General features: G+C 30.5%; 1 protein-coding gene and 1 non-coding gene across 4 annotated transcripts in view; both read right to left on the bottom strand.

The window, feature by feature from the left end:
• LOC125066693 overlaps positions 1-25,714 on the bottom strand; it is a 93,514-nt gene that overhangs the window by 27,834 nt on the left and 39,966 nt on the right. For 2 of the 3 annotated variants that reach the window (XM_047674913.1, XM_047674912.1), the window contains exon 1: positions 16,597-16,846. The exons of the other annotated variant lie outside the window; for it this stretch is intronic. The gene's annotated coding sequence lies outside the window, so the exon portion shown is untranslated. Of the gene's footprint in view, positions 1-16,596; positions 16,847-25,714 lie in introns of those variants that run through there. 3 annotated transcript variants of the gene reach the window in all.
• On the bottom strand, positions 25,336-25,419 carry Trnal-cag. Its single transcript has one exon. It is a non-coding gene; the product is annotated as a tRNA-Leu (tRNA).

A 25,714-nucleotide genomic window follows, 5' to 3' on the forward strand; every position in this document is an offset into this window, starting at 1 on the left:
GTGTTTTCTCTAAATCATTTGTCTAACCTTGAGTCTGTTTACCGAAACCAGCTACATTCAATATCATTAGACAAGAATAATAAGTTAAAATAGATGTGAAAATAATCTATACGATTTGTTAAACTATTTTATTGTATAGACCGTTTATTGATGGTAGAGGTAGTTATAGGCTTTAGATACAAGCCCACGATATAACTCTAAGTAGCGAAGCATTACAAGCATGATTCAGTAACCAGTCTGGGAAATTGTATTCGCGTTCAGTTAATTATATGTATTTGGCTATGTACTCATCATGTACATGTAACAGACAATTAAGAACTAAATTTAACGCAGAATCAACCGTAAGGAACAAGTAGGTATTTATATAACTTCGATAGAATTTTTTTATAATAGTTTATCTTTTATTTTTCATATAACATTTAATATTTTTTTACACAGCTTTCTGAAAGCATTCGTAAACGTCAAACAGGCCCGTCCGTTGAACTGTCATAATACTATCTCGATTAGGTATACGAATTTTGCGAATACATGTTGTAATAATTATATTTTAACGATCTATAATTGAGGATAGCTTTTGATCGGGTCTATCGCAGATCTGCACGAAATTATTAATATAGATGATACGTGTATTTAACAATAAAACGAGTTTTTGTTTTTAAATTTGTATTTATAGTTCATTTTAAATGGATTGGAAGTGTTTTTAAGCGGATTATATAGTCATTTCAGTTTTAATCTGGATCAACTGACGTATCTCAATATGCAACGTGCAAGAACCGCTATTGTTACAATAAAAAAAAACGTTGTGCATTTTAAAATGTATATAGCCTCCACTACTGTTTACCGAAATGTAAGCTGTCCCTAGGGTTGTCAGCTGCGTATTGCTATAATTATTTAAGATTTATTTCCTAGTTTCTTCATAATGTAATAGATAACTAGCCGACTAATGCGCTGATAATTTTATCATCAAACAGATGTGTCTGTTGAGTTTTGGTAAAAAAACAAAACAAGTTTCAAATAGACAATACGGTTGGAAGTTTAAGTTAAGTCTTTCTTCTCGAATAGTTCATTTCAATCACAAGTGTTTCTCTCCTTGCAATTTTACGGTACCTCATTTTATGACCGTCAGCTTTCTTGCATTTTTAGTATTCAGAAACAACACATTTTAAAATCCTATTTTGAATAATGAAACTGAAACTTCTAATCTTGTAACTACGATTATCACTGATTAATTTAAATGCTACGTTTTATATTAATTTACATTGGAAACAACAAGAAAGAAATTTAAACAAATATAAATAAAACATTATTATTACGATGTCAATGCTGAAGAAATGTATTTATGGGAATGTGCCCATGACTGATAATGTTATTAGTCATTCAATGGCATATTTAATTCATTAAGCGCTTTTACTTATAAATTAAAAAAAGGTATTGATTTTTTATCTATAATTATTTTTTAATTATAGCGATGGTAGCCCTGATATTTGAAACACTTATCACATTGAAAGCGTAGACGCGAAGTCTGGGAACTGTTTTGTTATTGTGCTAGAAGAGTCAAGTATGTACGAAGGAAATTTGATTGTATCAAGTATTTTATGTCTTTGTTTTCAGCTTAAATATTTGTGGCTTATAAATGTAATTGAATCAGTATTTTATTTATTTTCGTTATTTTCGAATCAGTTATCTGTGGCTGATATATCAATGAAGATTGACAACAAAAAATATTGAGCAATATTTTCGACCTGTTATATCTCGACTAAGAAGAGCTATGCGTTTGACAATTATACTATTTTAGTTATATATATATATACCATTATTACTTATGTTAAAATATATATAAAAGCGAAATACCACTCACTGGTTAATCACGATATTTCAGAAACTATAACACCTATAAACTTAAAATTTGGCAGGTTCCCTGTATGGTGTAGACATCCGCTGAGAACGGATTTTACTCCACCCTAAGGGGGTAAAACGGGGGTTGGAAGTTTGCGTTTTATAAATTTCGCGCAGGTAAAGCCGCAGGTTCAGCTAGTGTTAAATAAAGAAATATGTGTTTCGTTGTGTAATTGAAATTGACTCTCTAACAGTGATAAATAGTTATAAACATGGAAATTGGCAATTATGTTAGTAGCTTTTCCATGACATCGTCAATCAGTCCAATTCCGGGTGGAGCATATATATAGACTATTCCAGTCACAGGAGTAGAAAACAATAAACAACATTGACAATGAAAAGACATGATATTGGTCGAGGTATATTATACGGTATTCATTATGGATTAGTGAAAAACGGAGTTTTTAAAGTCGCCGTATATTATAAATAAATATAATCGATGATTAGCAAATATCATATATTATCTAGGATTTGCTTATCTCTACTTAGGCATGTCTCCGATATATCAAATTAGCATTAGCATTAGCAGTCTGTAAATTTTCCCACTGCTGGGCTAATGGCCTCCTCTTCCTTTGAGGAGAAGGTTTGGAGCATATTCCACCACGCTGCTCCAATACGGGTTGGTGGAATACACATGTGGCAGAATTTCGTTGAAATTAGACACATGCCGGTTTCCTCACGAAGTTTTCCTTCACCGCCGAGCACGAGATGAATTATAAACACAAATTAAGCACATGAAAATTCAGTGGTGCCTGCCTGGGTTGGAACCCGAAATCATCGGTTAAGATGCACGCGTTCTAACCACTGGGCCATCTCGGCTCTTATACCAAAACTAATCTAAAATCGGATTTCGTCGGAACATCAGCTATCATCGATTTGATGTTGAAAAACAATGAATATCGGCTTGGTACGTCAGCATTCAAAGTCCGATAACATTAAACTCATGAAATATTTGCCTTGTCTCTCTTTAACTTTACAGTAACCCATCTCTGAGAAAGAGATGAAACGAATGTTAAACCAATTTCGATATAACATCCGTTTCATCTCTTTCTCAGGTATCCTACAATATTAAGTTAAATAAAGGTAGGGTGACATCTGAAATCGGTTGTCAACACCGATATTTAATCCAAATATCCGTTACACAACCGATGTCACAAAAATCGAATATCGCCCATGCCTATCTCTACAACGATCGAGTTAGGCTGTAGATTGGAAGTCTAGTAATTTTATTCGTCAGATCCGAATTCGAACCAGCGATATCTTAATCTACAGCCGAACGAATTAGTCACTTCTTACTAGACCAACGTTTTCAAATATAATACATATGTAATAGAAAATTTATTTTCGTTACTGGAATGCAAGCTCGTTTGAAGATTTTAAAATTAGTGTCCGGACCGGTTCCACGGAGCACTCGCAATATTTATTGCATCATTTACGTCATGAAAGTCAAAATAATATATTTCAATTTATCATTCAAATATTCGTAGAACTTTACATTAATTATCTACTAAGATGTCTTTCTAAGTTTCAGACCAGCGGGCCTGGACAAAATCATATAGATTGCCGATATTGAAATTCAAAATAGGTATTCGATTTATCACGTCAATAATGATTGGCTATTGGAAAATGATGGCGATATTTTAAGCGATCAATTCCTTTATGCTTTGTACCTATTCTATGCATTGTATTTTTTTATAATTGTATTAGTAGCAACAAAATATATTATTCATCTCAAAAACGTTTCCTTTAGATCACTTGTACATTATTACATTACTTGTACACAATCATTTTAACAAATGACGATCTTCTTTATATATGAGCCTTTTATAAATGGCGAGCTTTTATATAATCTTTCCCACCAAATTTCAAGCTTTAAAGGAGTGAATATTCAAAAACACTATATTTACAATTTTTTACTTATGAATGGAAACAAAAACAACAATTTCCATATTTAAAACATTGAAAATAGGAAAATATTTTAAAAGCTGTTTTACACTGATGAACCTACGAAACGGATTTCGATACAAACTTGTATCGTAACATTTCATTCACACGGGTGTTGAATGATGACGATGATGACGTAAATATTATACAAACTTTCATCCCTCATAACCCCTTAAAACCCATTAAATACCTAAGAAATTAATTTTGAAAAATCACAGCTATATTCCGACGTTAAAACGACCCAATATGATTTTATTATGATAGAGTGTAAATAAAAAGTATACTTCGTTAAAACACAATTTAAACAATGCTTGTGCCTTCAGCCCGTCGGACTAGTCATTGATAATAACAACTAAGGGTCCGCGTGGTCGAAATTGATCTGGAAGACCTCCTCATCACAACTATGCAACTATGTATTATATACACTCTATCGTAATGATACGTATAATTAAGTATTTCCAATAATATTGCAATCAAATCCAAATCATATATATTCATCATTAATCAATTAATACACGAATATTATTATATTAATTAAAAATTAAATAAATAATATATTTTTTTAAATAACTGTTGTTGTAAAAGTTAAGATTGTACTTTTGCCTTTTTACCAGGCCAAGGAAATATCGTCACGGTAGAATGCGAAAGCAATCCAACATCTTAGGCACCGGCGAGTCCCACGTACCGAGCCCCCACTTTCACATGTAGGAACGAGTTTTTCCAGCGTAAAGAAAGGCCAAGGAAACATCCTTACACTGGTTAACAGAACAAGGTGACATACAATTTTGTCTCAAGAATACTGGTGTATTACAATTCCTAAATTTTGCAATCCTTTTTGGAATTTGAGTCCATACCGCAACAATTTGCTAAAATACAATTGGGTCTACTTCTTTTCGTATATAAATTTATAATAAAGAGGTATTTCGTAGGACAACCGGTTAAAAAGAAATTGCTTGCGCTATGTATTAAACGACAGACACAATAATAAATTGAAAATGTTTAAGAATAATTCAGTGACAAAAAATAAAATTGTTACTAAAAATCGCGAGTTAAATAGAACATTAAGAAAAAATAAGCTTAAATATTAATATATTTAACTGTATAAAACAGTCAGAGGCAGAGATAATGAGAAAGAGAGGAAAAGGTCTGGAGGGGGCATAACTATTTTTCCTTAAAAGTTCACTCTACTGTAAGCAGCGTAAACGACCATCGTTCCAAAAATAAAATAACATTTATATTGTTAGTACATATTGACTTAAGAACGATGTTATAAAGTCTGCCTACAATAAGAAAACAGGTATGGTCATAAATCGTATTTAAAGCTTATAACCTTAAAATTAAAATTAACATAAAAATTTAGACTAACGTATTTGTATTCAAGTATGTATTTGGCAATAGGAATGTTTGAAGAAGACTTTCAGTATTGTCATAATTTATTTATAGGTATAAAATATCCATATATAAGGCTTTTTTCAATGTTCTGTTTTTTAATCGCATATATAAATGATCCAAAATATATTATGTTTCCAATTATTAAAAAGGTTTTTTTTTATGATATACTTAGTTAGACGGACGAGGAAATTTACCTTACATCTCTAATGTGCCACCAACCTTGGGAACTAAGATGATAAGATCTTAGTCGGGACATAAGTCCCTTGTACCTGTAGTTTATTTAAAATACCGAAAGTTTTAGGAAATATAAGCACCTTTCCATACACATTACTCATTCAGTATACATACTTTGTTATTATTGTGTGATATTAAGGCTAGTCACGTGATCGTAGCACTGTCACGTCAAATAGTAACAATATTAGAGGAATAGGATAGTGTTATTTTGTTCTTAGGTATATTTCTTTATTTGTATTCTGTACATAACTTTCTTCAAATAATAGCTAGTTGATGTTAGAGGTTAATCTTTTTAATAAATTAGATAATGAATAATTTTAACTACGAAATTTATAACTTAAATTACTTTAATTATGTATTAAAATTACGCACTTAACTGATATTTATTCAATTTATGTATTAGATTTATATTTTTGATCAGTTAGAAAACACACGCTATTTTTATTTTACTCTAATCTAATTTTTTTTTAAACTCCTTCAACAGTATTTATCCTTTTCCACAGATAATATTTTTTTGAAGTTGGATCGTATGACTTATGTCGAATAACAAAATTAAGTTTCTATTCCAATAGACATAGATAATTCTCGTTTAAAATCTGTAAAAATTAATATTATGAAGTAATCAACATTCTTAATACATAATATTGATTATAATATTTTCAATATTCAATTTTATGATTACTAATAACAACATGTACGAATTATTTTGACATTTTTATGTCATTTCTACGAAAGATAAGCTTAATTTCGATATTGCATGTTCTATTACTACACTTTTGTTATGCACAAGAAATTGTTATAAAGCTATATACTTTCATTAAATCATTGTTCGATTTTTCTTAGCTTAAAATTAAATTGAAAGTAGTAATATATAAAATGAAACAAAAAGTGCTAAATTGACTACGTTTAACGTTTAAAACAAAATGGCTGCCATTGCCTGACATTTCAAATTTTTGTTGACATCATAATTATATTGAAGAAACTTCTCCAAATTAAATTTAGTATAAAATTTAGACTAAAGATTTAGACTAGGTATTTTGTACAAAAATATGTAATATGTTAATCTTGTTTTAAAGAAAATAAATGCCTAACAATATTTAGGTAATTATTTGTTCCCATTTGTATCCTAAGTGGCTTAAGAGATTTAGTATGAAAGTTGTTACTGTAAGTAACCTAGTGTCAAGTGTGCCGGTTATGAGGTTAATTCGTTTCAAATATGGCTACATAACGTAAAAACAATAATCTACTTCAATTTTAGGACTTCATTCAGAAACCTCATTCTATATAAAAATTCAAATTTTTACTAAGAATAATAAAATATTTTTTTAGAGAAATTTCCAATATTCATTTTCATGAACTTTCCAACTATTTTATTGAGTTTTCTTTAAATATCAGTCAATAACCTTTTAACCACAGAATGTAAGTCTTACAAATCGTAAACTACCCAGTAAGTCAGGGCTGTCATTCACTCGTGTTTTTGTAATTTTGTTGATGTTGGTGATTTTTGTTGTTGTTGTTGAATGTTATGATTACATTTTTTCTAAATAATTACTTCATTAATTAACTATTGCTTATTAAATAATTTACAAATACGTAATTATCTCGTAAATAAATCTTAACTTTGTTATCTTAAATAACAAAATAAATACACACCAAATGATGTTCATGTGAAATAGCGGCAAAAATGTATGCAGCATTTCCGAGTTGAATTGCAACTCTGATTTCCTTGGTGAAAAATGAGCCCGCCATCGCGAGCTTGGACAGTTGAGGTAATGAGGATTTTAAATGTTTCAATTTTTCCGCTATTCTTTAGCTATTCATTTTATCAAAGTAAATAAGAAAATGTTTATTTTATCTGTTAATATCAATTGTAGAAAATTAACAGTTCCAGGTCTCAAGGAAGTATCACCAATTCATCAGGTATTTAATTTTTATCAAACAATCTCCATTATACCATTTTGATCTTAAAAGAGATCCTCCTAACTGATTTTAGCAACGACGGCCATTTTTGCAAAATATATTGATGTACGAGTGTATTCGTATGAAAAGGTTCACTATCATATTCTGATAGGACGTGGCTTCAGAGAAATAGGACCACACAGGACCAACAACTTAACGTGCTTTAGGCTTAGCTTTGCTACATTAACAATTTATCTGATGTTAGTAATATACAAACAATAAGATGTTACTAAGATTTTCTCGAATGAAAAATTCAATAACAGCTCATTGACCGAAACTTGGTTTAGGACCTCAGGATCTACCAATGAACAGGCACGTCACTAGAATAAAGAAAGCAAGTATATCGATGACAAGTATAACTTCTTAAAGCGTCTATGAAGTATAATATATTTTAATAAAATGACAAAATAAAATAAATATGTGTTTTTCGTAATAGTTTCGCAGCCCTATCGTAGCAGAACATAATCAAAACGTTAACTAATTGGAGTACCCTTTATGATTCGGCCACCTCCATATTGGCCGTTGCGGCTTGACAGAAATCCAACTCAAGGACAAAGTTAATAGACCGAGCCACGGTGTCTTCAACGCTTTAACAAGCCTGAAACCAGTTATAATAATGTGTTGTTTTATATATTTTCGTTATTACACGCCATTTTCAGAAATGTTACCGCCTACTACACGGTTATTATAGAACTTTGTATAAAAGTTCAGGGTCAAGGATACGAAATTACACTTAAAATGTGTTCTACATCTTCAGAGCAACACTTCTCATTAATACAAATAGTACAAAATATCTTATAGTGTAATATGGAGAATATCCTGTAGATTGTCTTTCATTGAAAATTATTATTAAGTAGTAATTCTTAATTGAAATATGGTTGGTAAACTAACATTCAAATAAAAATTTGTATCTGTCCCGATAAATACGAAATGAAATAACCAATTATAACTTCCAATATGTCATACATATTAAAAATTATTATAAAACTAAAATAATTATAAGACTCTCAATTAGATATTTTTTTATGAATTGCAAGCACTATACGGTCTTTAATGTCTTTCTATTAAAACTCTTTTGTTTTATTACGTTTATAACATGGACGATGAACTATGAGCATTAAACTGAGTGTACTTTATAGGTTAGGTTACATCGACGCAAAAAGATTTATGAGCGTGCTCCTCATTCATAAGATTTTTATATCTTTTAGTTATATACTTAGACCTTCACTTAGTTAGTGTTTTTTTAAATACTTATATGTAATGTACACATTGACTGCCTCGTTGGTCTAGTAGCAAGATTGATCGATCCCCATATTTTGGTTCAAATTCAAGGGCCGAGCCGATAAAAAGTTTATTAGTTTTACAGTCGAAAAAATTTCAGTATCAGCCCGGAGTCTGAATGTGAGAAGTGTTCACACTTCTGTGCCTTGCAAAGCAAGTAAAGCCGATGATTCTGTGCCTGAACGTTGATTATTGAAATGTAAACCTTTATTTATGAACGATACAATTGCAGACATTGGTGACAGGGGTGTGAAAGGTGAATAGATCATTTATCACACAGAAAAATTGGAACTTTGCTTGAACGAGGAAATACTACTAGAATTCTTGTCACCATTGCGTGTGGTCATGATTTGTACAGTAGCTATTTTTAACTTTTATTTGTATATAATTAAGGCCTAAGAAATAAATAAATATAGATACGAAAATAATCAGTAGGGCTAGATATGACCTCGCATTTTTCGGTTCAGATTCACGTATTATATCTACTGGACCCTATATGGACTTCTAAGCTTTGGATTTTCAAAGAATTCAATTGAGGTTTTATAACATCTTTAACTTTAACGTAATAATCTACAAATTTTATCACCAATATGCAAGGATATCTCATCTCATCATCATACTCAGTGCATATTATACTTTCTTTGTAACCGAGGCGATACAGCACAAAAGCAACTGGGAGCCAATAAACAGTCTACATTGTCTTTATGTTAATTCGACTATATGTCAAGTGTTTTATTGCAACGTCGTCCGCTAAAATAGGTTACTTACAATGTTACAAAAGACTCGAGTTCCAGACTCGTTATTTCATAGAATCAATAAAATTTTTCTGAAACGTAACCAATCATTAGACTCCGAGTTCGAACAGCGGGAGTCCCTAGCGTAAACTTGAGTCTTGAAAATAAGTCAAGTCCTAAAAAAATCGTCTTCAAGCAAGAATTCATAAACTAATATAACCTATAGACTAATTTATACAAATATGGCGGCTTGATATATTTGCCTTTTTATAGTGATTCTATCTATTAAACATTTTTTTTTTAATATTGTTAATTAAAGTATCCTCTTTCACAAAGAAATAATTTTAGTTCTCGTTTTGGAGCAGTTAATATGATCTATTCCATGAATATCTAATTTCACTAGCAAAGGTTCGTAGCAGAGATTCTCTTATCTAAGGTTAAATAATGTCAAAGTCAAAATGCAAATTTGAAAACCCCTTATAAAATAAAGTCTTCGACCAAGAAGAAACTGATGTAAAAGAGCACATGACAAGAAAGACTAAACGAGGGGAAAAATGGCGACTTAAGTGAGATGGTATATTATGTTGACTTTTAATGCGTAGTGCATTCCCATACATACATAAGCAGCCTGTAAATTTCCCACTGCTGGGCTAAGGCCTCCTCTCCCTCTGAGGAGAAGGTTTGGAGCATATTCCACTACGCTGCTCCAATGCGGGTTGGTGGAATACACATGTGGCAGAATTTCGTTGAAATTAGACACATTCAGGTTTCCTCACGATGTTTTCCTTCACCGCCGAACACGAGATGAATTATAAACACAAATTAGGCACATGAAAATTCAGTGGTACCTGCCTGGGTTTGAACCCGAAATCATTGGTTAAGATGCACGCGTTCTAACCACTGGGCCATCTCCCAATATTAATTAAATATTAATGGTATAACAGATATTGTATTACGTATGAAACGAATTTTTAATATTGTTTGGACGAATGCATATTAATTGGTCCTAGTATACTTTTATATGACGATGACAAATTTAAGAGATTCATTTAGAATCTTAAATTTCTGTAAGTTTCAGAATAAAGATACCCATTTATATGGTAATTTAAGTAAAGTCATACATAATGATGAGTGACTTTGATGAACGCAAATAATTTTGAAATGTCTATTACAAATGAAAAAACTGTTCGTATGGTTTGTTTGCATTGTTAGCTTGCTTCATATGTGAACAATGTAACATTTAACTTATAAAGTAAATTACTTTGTATCTCCTGCAATTGCTATTTGCTAGTTATGTTTTCGAACATACGAGTCGTTTCTTAATTAGGTCTGTGTTTAATCTGGAAGTAATGAATTGTCATAAGAACAGTTTGTTAAAAACTATTAACAACACAAAATTACTTCAAAGCTTCGACTTTCAAATCATTCACGCAGTAAATAAACAACGCCATCTTACTGTATGACTTAAAAAAAAATTAAATAGGATTTTAGGATTAGGTGTGTTAGAAAAAGATTATATTTTTTTAATTACAGTCATCTCTCACGAGACCATGTAATCTTATAATTTGTACGTGTACTGCCAAAATCTTAAAAAATTATGAATTATATCGTGACACTCGCGGCGCCGAGTGATTTATCAGTCCGTAAAAAGAGCCATTTCACTCTATAAATTACGAATAATCAATTATCAATGAATTCAGAATACTACTGCGCTACCTTTACCGTACTACCTACTCTGTCTCCGCATGGGAAAGCGATCCATCTTACAAACTCTGTCTCGGGAATCAATCTATCTATAGATTTTTTTTTATTTATTTGAACTATACCCTTACATGGAAGTTTTAAAACGTCACTCAGGTTTATTATTTATTATATTATATATATAAATGTTAATCAAATTGAGTTTTTATATAATTTTAACATTCTAAGATTAATCTCTAGAATATTATAGTTTCTCTGCTGCCTGAGTTTGAGATCCTCAGATGAAGTTAGGTGTAATTTACTTTAAAATTTTAATTAAATAACCGTTAACCGAAATACAATTGTGAAAATAAGTGACCATATTTCCAAGAAACGAATAAAAGAATAATAAAATTAATTAAAAAATAAGATTGTTTTAAAATGCTTTATCGGCCGACACGGAAACAATACGCGTGCTGATCGCTGAAGTTATGGGCTATCATTAACTTTCAGGCTGATCAGATATATAAAGGCAGTATATGTAAATAAAATAATAGCAAAAATAAACAAATATACATATATAACAATAGAACAAAAACTTCATTAAATCGGAGACTATTAATTATGTTAATTCATGTTTCGTATCAAAGGGGAAATATATAACTTGTTTTTACCTATTAGCTGCTACTAAGTATTTAGGATGTTCCATAGATTAAAGATAGTTCCTTAGTTTGATTCAAAATGTAGAAAGAACGGACAAACCATTACAGAGAAAAATAGGAATCCAGAGAATTATCAATAGGAACAGAAAATAGGATGGAGTCATTAGCTTTCAATCGTCGTTATCGTACAAGACAATTTGAATCTAGCCTTTATTCAGTAAAGAAACTGAACTACTTCATCCAATTAACGAAAGTAAAAGACAAAATAAATAAAATTATTCTAAAGACGATCTACTTTCGACATAATTTAGTTGAGATCTGCATAATTGAAAACCGAAGGAAGCACATTACTAAAGTTATGATCTTTGGCAGGAAATTCCGAAAACGATTAAGAGATCTTAGCGTTGCGGTAACTGATCGTCTAATCTCATTGCTACGTACAGCCCAACTTAATGTAACATTACCCAATATGCAGACTGACTGCATGCATACAGAAGTAACATTTGTCCAATTTAACGTAATAGCAGGCAATGTTGTCAAATCCACTTTGATAACAATGCTAGAACTAAAATTAAAAGGTTATATTTGACTAACATACCCAATTCTTTAAGCTACATTCTTAAGACGTAATAATGTCGACAATCGATGTTTTGTATATATTCTATAATTAATTTATATTCTCGTTTTTTATCGTTTTATTTATAAATCTATTCCTATTTTTTTAGATAACATTATGCGTCAGTAAGAAGATAAAAATAATTTTCAACCTGAGTTTATTTTTTGTCATACAAATCGTATAGTCCTTAGGCTTATTTTCGCTTGAAGCGAAACTAATAGGATTTTTAATATGGTCTCGCCTAAATACCCTTACATTTTCCACGTATAATATTCGCTGATCGTTTGCAATTTCACGTTGACAACAGCAACTTGAGGAAAGATGCTTATATGACAAGAATATTAGATTTTTTGCATGAATCACGAGAATTAATTTGAATGACAGTATTATTATATACTTTAGCAAGATAGTTAGAGAGTATTATAGTAAACATATATTTTTATGTTAAATATAATTTTTAAATGCAGGAGTTAGTCAAATATTTTGTTTGATTTACTTTGATTTACTTTGTTCGATTTTCAAATATTGGAAATATTTAAAATAGAAAAGGTGACGCCTTTATCTGTTTTTTCTTTATTTATTTTTTAAGTTTTTTGAAACAGTATTTTGAAACATACAATTAATTACCTGTAACTAGACTAATAAATGGGCCCTAAGTTGCTTTTAATAATATTTATATTAATAAATATTAAAAAAGTGAAAGCTTTATCGGATTAATATTTATTATATAATAAATATTATAATTGAATAATTAACCACTAATGAGTTTTCATACGCTTAATTTGTCTTTATTTGGTTTATTTCTAACTCGGAAACGCGCAGAAACTTGCTTGTGGCGGACCATATTTTCTAACATGTGTATCTACTTACCGGCATTGGAGCTTAGTGGTGGAATAAGCTCTAAACCTTCATTGAGGAGAGGAGGCGTTTGCCTAGGAGTGAAACATTAACAAGCCGTAACAACGTCTTACTAATGAATGAACCGTAAACTCATAACTGGCGTTATATTATTCTTTAGTACGTGTAAAGCGTAAGTGTAACACCTGCTTAAGTCCTACTCTCGTTAATAACATGATTTTTACCTTGGCAAAAACCAATCAACTACAACATTCATATTTTTTAACAATACACACTATAAGATTTGAATTTAGAACGCACGTTATAAGCAACGAAATAATTGACAATATGTCTCAGGTAAAAATGACAGTTTGAATGGTGAGTGAGCCAATGTAATTAAAAGCACAAGGGACATAACAACTTAGTTAATGTTCCTTGCAGAGTTAATGTCTATCGGCAATGGTGACCACTTACCATCTTTTAGGCCATTTGCCCGTCCGCCTACATTATACAATAAAAATAAAATTGTAATATTTTGATTTAAGTACATTATTACTTTTTTTTCCGAACCAATAAAAAAAAAATATATAGGTATTTTTGGCGGCCTTTGCAAAACATTTTATTCGAGGAAAGTTAGATTCAAATGCCGGGTGTTTCTTATTGTTCACATAGATAAATTTAATTCATTAATTGATTATATAAATTGGTGATTTTATTCAACAATGTTTTATTGATTATAAACAAATAGAGATTTATTTTTTTAATTTACTACAAACTTATTTACTTTTACTTAAAAACTCTTTAAAAGTTAATTGCTTTTAGAATAAAATAATTATTATTAAATAATAATTATTAAACAATAATTACTTAATGTTTAGTATATTTTGTTACAGTGCGGAAATTATGCCAAAGTAACGTATGACGTTATAACTATTTCTAGTATTTGAATTAGCTTGAACCGGCTACTGAAAATCGAATTATTGATAAAAGTTTGACCATAAATCAATCTTCAATAGCCATTCTAATAAGAACATACATTTAAGTGGTTAAGAGATATTGATATATCTAATATATATATATATATATTATAAAGAACATTATAAATAGCTAGACGTTTACAAATTTTTAAAAGTTTAGCCATCTGTCAGCGACTGTCAAACCGTTAGTGTTGACAGTCGCAAAGAGTCAAGGGACGGAACTTTAAAGCCAACATTCACGCTCCGTCAGTCAGCATTATTATGAATAGAGACTTTAATTTATTTTTAAAGACAAAATGAAAATAATTCTGTAGCCAAAACCTTGTCAGTGACCGTTAGCTTCAGAATATATTTGTTTTACACGTTACAAAAATAAATTCTTGTATTAGAGCCGAAATTAATCAGAATTATTTGAAATAGGAAGCTATTAGATTTTGTTTTCGTAAGTTTCACGTTACAACGAGTCTTTGCACTGTTTTATTAACGAATAAATCTGGCGACGGACGTCAATGTCGCCAAACTACACTATTGTTCACGATTAGAAATTGGATTGCTCGTAAGAACATAATGTAAAAATAGCACGATTAGGTTTTCTATTTCAATGCTAGTAAATGTAACATCATGATTGTAACCTTTTATACTAAGAAACAAATACTAATTATGATCTAGATATGCTTTCTTCTTAATACATTAGATGTATATTATTATTAATACAACAGCATTTCTGATTAAATATTTTTTTTTGCTTTAAGAAGGAATTAGGTAAGATTCTTGGCGGTATATATCCTCTTAATAAATACGACATAATTTCCTTAGGTTTTGTTTTTTTTTTAATGCCTTTGTGTATGTTAAAATTTTAGAGTGATTTAATGTTGTCTTAGATTTTCGCGATTATTACACATTGAAATAAAACTAGTTTTTAACGGATTTAATCGCTTATATTAATTATTTTAACATCCCGACGTTTCGAGCACTTTGCAGTGTTCGTGGTCACGGGCAGACATAATTAATATACGCGATTAAATCCGTTAAAAACTAGTTTTATTTAGAATGATTATTTAAGAAATAAGTATATTAGAATAACAAATAATAGAATAAGGATGTGTAGCAGCTGTTGTTCAAAGTAATATAATATATTGTATTCTTTTTGTCCGAAAAGTTTGTAACGACATTGATAACTCATAACATATTACCCTACTTTAAATACTTTTGTATTTAAAAAGAAATATTTTTATATTTTGTTTCATGTTGGAATTGGACGTTGATTTTGCATCTTTTCTATTAACAAATTAAGAACTAGTAAAAGTCATGCTTTGTTCTCTATGTATTTTATTCATTGCTCTATATATCGCTACTATGTACATATGTCTCTTAGTTGGATAACAAGAGTCTAATTTACTGTATTCGTAGTCATATACGTATTTGAATTTCATTGCTTATCTTGACTCTCATACAACTGCAGAAATACCAACCCGAGGAATACCCGAGGACATTTGTATACCTCATTGGATTTTTTTGATTTATACCTTGTGAGATATTTTAATTATGTACATTGTTATTGGCTAAGAAGATGACTGGAACTGACTGCGAAAGCGGAAAACCGGGAGTTTTGGCGCCCTTTGGGAATATTCTATATCCAGCCGTGGATTGTGATTGGCTGATAATGATGGTGATTACTGGACATAAATATCCATGTAATCATGTCAGTTAATATTCAATGAATTCAGTCCATTATACAATTTTTATTTTGCTGAAACCGTAAAATGTTGGGATTATTTTGAACATTGCCAAGATATCAAAGGCACCTATGAATTGACCAGTAAATAGAAATGTATTCTTGTTCGCTTTTTAATTTAATGATATAAATTATACGCAAATAAGTTTACTATGATTCAAATTAATTTCACTGACTAAAACTTTTTTTTTTAAGAAAAAAACATTTCATTCGTTTTTCGGAATGACTGGCACGAAACATTAATGTATACATCCTTGAGATCAAAGAGCGATTGTATCTCACGAATTTTGCTTTTCATTATCCAAACCCAAGTAAATTGATTGCCATATATGTTGATGATCAGCTTAAATATATATTTTATGGATATACGTTATATGCAGTATACATGTTGTATATAATTTAAGATATTTTTTCCTATTTATTTTTTGTTCACGGCTATTATTTTATATTTAAGAAAATGTAGCAGGTTTAAATTTACTATAATAACAATACTTCAGCCTTGGCGACTATAAATGATGACCTCAGGAATACAAACAATGTATATTTGCTTAACTCGAAAAAACAAGTTAGAAATTTTGCTCGGTTACTTTATTTTCTATGTTTCTTTAATTGCATCAACACTGTCATCTTGCTATACCAGAAATCTTACCATGACATCGATTAATAAGACACACTTAACATCAAAAAAATGCACTTTAAAAAAAACAATCATTTAATTCAAGTCATTTTTATCTGTGGCACTTCCCGCCTTTTTTTGACACTGCACGAAAATAAAATCAATTGTATAATTGAGTGTATTTTTATTTTTTTAATAGAAGCCTGTGATAATCATTTTTGATTTGGTGTCGTGTTTGTGTTCGAGTCTCGCGAGGGCGTGCGTCTCGCGTCCGTTCCGCGGAGGCGATCGCGCTGACTGAATACTGAATACTGGTCACTCAGGGTGTATCGGCGGTTCTAATCTTGATAAACGTTTAGGAGGTCAGGGCTTAAGTTGATCGGGGTTCAAAAAACACTAATTAGGTTCGAATATCGGAGATATTTTCGGAGATTCTGCGTCACAGTGACAAGATGATAAATCGCGACCGTATTTTTAAAACGGTTCTAAAATGTGTTAATTTTTAAAATATATGAAAAAAAAAACTAAAATAGATCTAAATGGTAGATAAATAAATTAACTAACACGAAGAGCGCATAGATAGTAATGATAACATCTCACTAGATGGTCAAATTTTAAAATTAGATGTGTAACCGGGCCTTAAAACATGGGCCAGGAATGAGCATTCAAAAAACTTGTACATATATATTGTTAAAGTTATACGAACAAGCTGTCCTTCAGTTTTTTGTTCTCGCTAATAATTCGAGATTGAGAAATAAAAAATGCTGAAAGGAAATATTATTCTATCATTGGTCAATTTACTTGGTGGTAGTGCTTTGTGCAAGCCCGTTTGGGTAGGTACAGCCAAACAGCAGTACTCAGTATTGTTGTGGCCCGGCTTTAAGAGTGACAGAGCCGGTGTAACTAGAACATGTACAAGGGACATAACATCTTAGTTCCCAAGGTTGGTGGCGCATAGGTGATGTAAGGAATGGTTAATATTTCTTACAACGGCAATGTCTATGGGCGGTGGTGACCACTTACCATCAGGTGGCCCATTTGCTCGTCCGCCTACCGATATCATAAAAAAAAAACATTCATCATGATCATCATCATCGTCTTTTATTTAGTATTTTATTGCCATGTATAAAAAATAACATGGATTTTATTTTAATATTACATAGACATTATTTAAACTATTTTTTTTAAACATTATTAAACTGTTGCAGGCCTTAATTTATAGTATTTTATACTAGTTGGAAAAATTTTACATGAATTGAAATAAAATATGGTTACGTAAACGGACGTTCACTTAATGAGGAAATTTTGAACCGTACCTAATGGATGAAATATATAAACTTTTCATAAAGGGACATCAGTAATACTAAACACGCAAAGAAATATGTTCCACACAACATTCGTATAATTCACACGCTAACAAATCCAAAAAAAAGTGATTAAAATGTACATTTTAATAATTAAATATAATGAAAAAATACAACAAATATTTAGGTGCTTATACGAGTTTGTTAGCAAACATCAGTAACAAATATAAACTGGAAAAGTTTTGACGTAAATATTGAAGGCATTACTAGAATTACTTCGATCACAAACAAAAGCATTATATTAATATGTCATGGCAATACATACAATATATGTATATGCTTACAGAAGGGTAACTTTCATTACATATTGTAATACGTATTTGCAATTTTTTATCCTGTATTTTCTAATCCAACAAAATAATGATTCACAATTCTTGTATTCTTCATTTAATTTCAACGTATAAATATAATATTTCGGATAATAGCTTAATTTTTGTAAGTTGTTTTGAAGATTTATCACTGGCTGCTACCTACATACAGACAGATACACGTGTGCACTAAACGATGGAGTTCTGATGTAACTAAGGTTAAAATAAAATGCTGTGCTCCGATCGTAGTTCGTCGGGGTTCGTCTTAGTGGGTGAAGGCTATCACACTAACACCCTCCACCCCCGCACTATTCGCCAGTCATACTGGATAGCAGAGCATTGTGTAAGATGGTAGGTACCACCTATTTATCATATATTTTACCGCCAAACTGTAATAATTAGTAATATTGTGTTCCGGTTTGAAAGGTGAATGTGCCAGTGAAAGTTGAGCACAATAAACGCCCGTATGCAGGCATTGTTTTGGCGATCGTCCCTTTCCCCCACAAATATCTTTAAGAGATATTCTGGGGCGTCACATAAACGATCCAAATCTGATGACTTTCAGTCATCAGCGAAGCGTTCTCCAACGCAAGGCACCCGGATTTTCCCAGACCCTGGTTAAAACCGTCCTGATTTGTCCACGGTTGGTGGCGCATTGGTGATGTAAGGAATGGTAATTATTTATTGCAGGTCCAACGTCTATATCGGGAGGTGGTCTTTCCTGTAACTATGAACTATCACAACATCAAAGTTAAATTTCAATCCAATCAGATTTTGCGTGAAGCCGGTTTGAGCACACAAACTTTCCTCTTTACACTACTAATATTATACAATGTTTAAACTCATATTACATTCTGTTATCTACATATTTAAAGAACACGAGAGAAGGAAGCTTAGTGGCTGTAAATTTAAATAAAATGTTAGTGTAAAATATTCTTACTAAAGCGAAGTCGCAGCCAATGGCTAGTAAAATTATATGAGTAAGCGTTTTCTATTTATTGGTTGATTTCGATTTTAGCGATCAGACTAAGCTTTCTTAGTATATGGTAGAAGTTTAATTTTATGATATCACTATAAGAAGATAGCTGTCGTCTCGTGTGAAATAATTTGGGAAAATATTTTTCATATTGCACATCGTATATGTTAAAATGAATACTTGTTTTTGTTCGTATTCTATACACGTATCGTTCTTCTAATTGAGTTGAAACTTAGTGCTGTTGATGAAGCTTTTCTGATATATTTTACTCTGACTGACTGACTATCTACTCTTGAGGAATAATTCATTTTTTGCGAACAAAGCCGCGGTCGGGTTTGTTAATCAGATGTGCCTTATGTTTTTATTAGATATGCTCCTGCCGTATAAAGATATTGTATTTAAAACTATTTAAGACCACTTTAACTTTAAATCAAGATTTAAAAAATAATTAAATAATTCTTTATTATCTATGATTTATTTAACTCATCATTCATAAAGTTAGCATACTTGTATCTCTATTAGCTAGAAAAAAATCTATTTGTAATAAGTGACTAATAAACTTAGTCATTTTAATATGATACGTAAATCATTCTATATTTAAACAGAGACGAAACAATAGCTTTGAAAGAGCGCCATCTTAGGCAAACGAGCCGAAATATATTTTAGGAAATTTCGTCTACAGTAAACTCATTTTCCCGAGTTTTCACATTTGGTCAGCGCCATCTATGGATACGTTTTAAGAACTCACCGTAGAATTTTCCAGGGCGGACGGGCAAATTAACAAGCTTAACAAGTTTTACGCGAGAGGGCGCTTTGTGAAAACCCACCCTTGTAATATTGTTAATTTTGTAGTTAGAGTTATTTGTAATTTAATTTAATATTTTTCATTGCAACACAATTAAAATATTAAATATATTTCTATTGTAAATCTACACTACTATTATAAAGAGGAAAAAATCACATTGATTATTTTTTGAATTGTTCACAATCAATCGGCTGTTCCATTCAATAGATATTACGAATTTAATAAGTCATAGAAATAGAAAAAAAAAATCTCTCCCCCAGATTAAATACGTTACTTAAATAAAAAAAAACAAATTCGAAGTGTCAGTATAAATAAATAATGTGGTACTTAAAAAAAAAAATTAAAGACACGGATTCCTTCGTGCCTTATTTTAAATGGCCATTTATTCACACGCATTAAAATTCATCACGTAAATCACACAGACACAACATTACAATTTTTTTCCGCAAACTGCACATAAAATGTTATCACAGCTATTACATTGCCTCTTATGCTTTCAATAGGACGATAAAAACAAGTATATTTCAGAAATAGAACAGTTTTTATGAATTTGTAAATTGTGTATATAAAATTTATCCAAACAACAACAATTTACCTAATGACAAATAACAAAAACCTAACATCTTATTAAAGTATATTTTTTCAGAATGTTTTCTACAAACATATAATAAGTACATACTTATATAATATAATTTCAGTAAGTAATCTCTACTAATATTACAAATGTAAATTTAACTTAGTCTGTCAGTCTGTCTGTTGCTATTTTAAGGCCAAAACACTGAACCGAATTAGACGAAATTTGGTATGAAGCAAGTTGGAAATCCAAACGTAAGGTTATTAAGTATCTCTAAAAAATTAAACGGAAACTAGTTTCCATCCGCGGCTACTTTACCAGCAGTTAGGACGTGAAAGCGTAACACACAGACAAAGAGACTTCTCAGCTTTCACAAATAAAAATAAATACCACTAATGATTAATATAAACCTATTGATGTATAAAATTATAATAGCGTATTGTTTATAGAAAATTTGTTATTTATTTATAAAGTGCAGTCGAATATTGAAACCGATATAAATTATATGCTAGCAACACTATAACAGACACAAAGACGTTATATGAGAGATTCATGAACTATAAAAACGTCAACAAGAAAGTTTTATACCACTTAACTTTTGCTAAAAGTATTCTTAAGACAGTTTTCAGGAACCTTCCGAGATTTTTTAAAAGAACGGTAATGTTTTATAGCAAAGATTATAATAGGTTATAACAATATCTGTACATGTGGTGCTATGGTCAAAAAAGAACGCTCATTGAGCAAAAAAACAATTTGTACTGTAAGGATTTTTACAGTATCTTTAAATAATATACAACGCATTGTTGTGGTACAATAAAAAAAGCTATTCGCTTTGTCAAGAAGTTCAATCAAGTTATAGATATCGGGAGAAAAGTAACCAAATTTTTTTTTAAATAATGTCTTTCCTGTTACTGTAGATATTCATGAAATTATTATTTATGGCAATTTGGATGTTCATGCACATATAATACCTTGACATATATTGGACCAAAGTATTGAGATAATTATGAAAATCTATAACTTATTCGATATTCGCTTTCAATGACCGTACAAATTGTATGAGCCTAACAAGCTATGTATGAGTACTGATCAGGGGATCAATTCTACGAAGATGTTACGATACGTTCTGTTCCGTGTTACGATTCTATTCAGATTCAAATTTGACTATTCGCAAAAATCGCCAATTCTACAATTAATGTCCATGACCCAACTTCGACTGAACCGCTACCGTTGCGTTAGTACAATAAAGGGCAACGATTTCGTATCGATTCGATTGTGATAAAATTACATTTTGCTAGTAGAATTACGCCTGCATAGTATTCCTTAAAGGTCAGGGATTTAAAACATTCGAACAATGAAACACCAATTGATTTATGCTACCCTAGTCTATAATCGGCTAGCAATATAATATAGGTATTCTTCAATCTAAAATAAATTGTTCTAAATAGTATAACAGAAATATCGAACACGGCACACCTGCGCATATATTTCAGAGTACAGTCGGATAGTTACATGTACTCGTATATATTTTATATCTGTTACTGAAACTATGAATAGAAAGTCACCGAAATATCTTTAAGATATGTGATGCTATGTATTTGAGTAATTTCGGAAGCAGTTCGTTATAATTAAATAGATCTTCAGAATCCACACACCCGTGTTATAGCGAATAAATAATTCCAATTTCAAAATAAAAAGACCTTTAAGATAAGACGATTTATTAAAATTATGATTAAGTACGTTTAATTCACGCATTGCGGAGGATAAATTGTTAAAACAGTGCATTGTTTTCTTTTTAGATGTAACTAATTATATTTGACAATCAAAAAATTGTTACTTGGTAGGGCTCCGTGCAACCCCTTTTGGGTAGGTACCACCCACGCATCAGATATTCTTCAGCTAAACAATAATACTTAGTATTGTTATGTTCCGGTTTGTAGGGTGAGTTAAGCAATGTAAATACAGGCACAATGGACATAACATCTTTGCTCCTAATGTTGGTGGCACATTGGAGATGTTATTTCTTACAGCGTCAATGTCTATGAAGGACGGTGACCACTTACCACCGACTAGCCCATTTTATCGCCCGCCTACCTTTATTATAAAAAAAAATGTTATAGAACAGAAGTTTTTTTTAAATAAATTTATGTTTGTTAATTACGCAACTAACACCAAACAAAAACAGATGGTTTATTTCCATTAAAAAAAAATTATTGAATGCATTATCTATTTAAATTATCTATTTTTAATCAAAGAAATAAAATATTTATTAGTGATAAAATGGCCTTTATTAATTTTAATTTATTTGTTAACTCTTTTACCAGTAAATCCGAAGTTTTTTTTATTTAACATCAATGCAAACGTACAAGATGGTGCAAGACCTATTTATATATATTCCAACATTTTATTTTGTATTTTATAATTATAAATAGACAGTTTTAATTCATTCTCTATATGTCTTATATTTTTTTTCAAATAACAAAAACGTAATTTTATTAGTGAAAAGGTTGCCGGTATTCATCTTAGTATTTTATATTTATTTGTTATGACTCTTTTATTTCGAAAGTCGACTGCGTATTATTAAAAAAAAAAACGAAATAAAAGTCTTCCTTTTTTATAGATAGTAAAAAAAGCAACTTTTTATTGTGACTTTAATATAGCATCGTATTGCTTACTTCGATTAAATTGTATTTGATAACAACTCATCCTCGTTCTATTATTTGTTGTGTTATTATATCTTTGTGTGTTTATCACACAGTATTTGTCCCGATAAACAATTGTGTGGTTCGACATTTGATAAATGAAAATAGAGGAGGTATGACCAAACACATACATATAAAATAGAATTTTAGGTCCACATTTAATAGTTATCAAACTATAAATAATAATAATAACGATAGAAAAAAATTTACTTTATAATTGTCTTAATTGGACTTTATATTTTACTTATTTAAGCTTATTTTCTATTATTTATAAAGATACAAATAGTGCACGAAAATTTAAGAATAATCAAAATTGATTAAACAAACATCTAAAATGTTGCTATTTAAATAATGACACAACGAGCATATCTATAGTGTTGCAGGTGTTAAATATTAAAAAGGAATATATTAATTTATGAGCTATTTACTATTCACAATAGCTTTTTATAATTAGTTCTAAGATTATAATGTATTTAGTAGGTCGTTAAAATTGTAAACTTAAATTTCCTTTTAAATTTAATATTTATGTGAATTTAACACGCAACGCACCGTTTTATTGTTTCTCAGTGTAGTTCTAAATTCTCTTAAATTTTAATTACACATTTATAATGATGTAGCTAGTATAACTATAAGAAATTCAACGAAGTTTAATTGATTTTATCCTTTTTTTTCTACAATAGAACTGCAATTATTTTTAACGTCCGTCTTTATAAAATGAGTATAAGAAAAGATTTTAAATTTCTAAATATTTTTGAAAATTACAACTTTTGTAATAAACCAATATAAATTAAATCGAGATCTATAATGTAAAATTTAAACCACTGGAAATTGGCATCGAACCAACATCGTGTGTCGTCTATTACATTATTATTTTACTAACACCGACATACATTTTTCATGATATTGCTGAAAAATATTTTTAATTTACCTGATATATATAAAAAAAATTTGTAAGTATTTAATTATAAACCTTGCTCGATTCTGACATAAATGGCGCGGCGATAGCGCAATGCGTGTTTTTCCATTTACCATTATTATGCCTATAACTTCTTACACATAATATCCTTCTATCTAAAATATGACATTCATGATTCCGCATTACTTGTCAAATGAGACAATCGATTTCCTTTAGATATTCTGTCACGGGAACGACTTTCGAAATCACCTTTTCTCATTTCGTGTGTTACCCATATCCCGTCACGTTTTTGACGTGTGGCCTTTCATCAATCCTGAGCTTTAGCTAACACCATTCGTAATGCCCCATTCTATTTCTATTGTATTAACTGTACGTTTGGAAATGATAAAATAAATATATTTCATTTAGGAACCGTGAAAGTAACGTTTTATAACGTCACTTTAGAAGTCAACCGTGAGAGTGCAGTACTTGTAAAACTACTCTGCAATCGGTATAATATCTTCTTACTTATATATTAATAGCGAAAGACGATTTTTGTCCCAATGATTATGGGAAGATAGCTGCATATAAAAAAGGGCTATGGTCTCATTTTGAAGAGCTTCAGTCAAAGATGTGTAAAAAATTAAAGAGGATTCTTGTTTGTTTTGAGTTAATTGTTACGTTTTAACGAAGAATTAATTTTAGAGAGCGGAAAAAAGTAACTGGCCGGTCAGAGAGCGGTACTACGGCTATATGAAGAAATAACGTAAACAAAATTAAAGTAAATTGTTTTTGACAAACTCCAATTTAAACTTGAACGAATTTATACTATTTGATATTAAAAATTTCATTTAAAAGAGGTTTCAACAATTGGGCACCAAGGATAAGTGACTTGCAGTTTACATTGAAATCAAATCAAAACGAAACCTGTCGTAAGTTAAAAAATGTTTTGAATAAACACGATGTTTCGCGGGAGACCCACTAAATACATAATATTTTTTCTATTAATAAAAACAATATTAAGTGCACTCATCGGGTACACAGATACAAAACGTTGCAGTGAAACTATATCTTGATATTCGCCATGTTCCTAATCATTAAATAATTTACATATTCAATTTTAAATTAAATATGGCATAAAAATAGTATGTCAGAAGTGGGATTCGAACCCACGCCCACAGAAGTGGACTGCGACCTGAACGCAGCGCCTTAGACCGCTCGGCCATCCTGACTTGTAGTGCAGACATAAAAATAACTATTCGTTCCATCAAAGAAATTACAATCAATAAAATGACATATATACATCTATCATTTATTAAGGCATTGACCGGCATTCTCAGTAAGCTGCCCACTAATGAAACGACATCTAAAGACAAGGACTGACAAATTCCCCTTAACTCGCAAGCTAAATTTTTTTCTAAAGCTTCAGTTAAATAACAACAGTCAAATCGGATAAATAACGTAATTTTTCTTTAAATGCCTCATTGAACACATCTTTAATAATGAAAATTAAAGAAAAAGGTTGAA

This window comes from Vanessa atalanta, chromosome 10, assembly GCF_905147765.1.
Source record: "Vanessa atalanta chromosome 10, ilVanAtal1.2, whole genome shotgun sequence".
Taxonomy (NCBI): Eukaryota; Metazoa; Arthropoda; class Insecta; order Lepidoptera; family Nymphalidae; genus Vanessa; species Vanessa atalanta.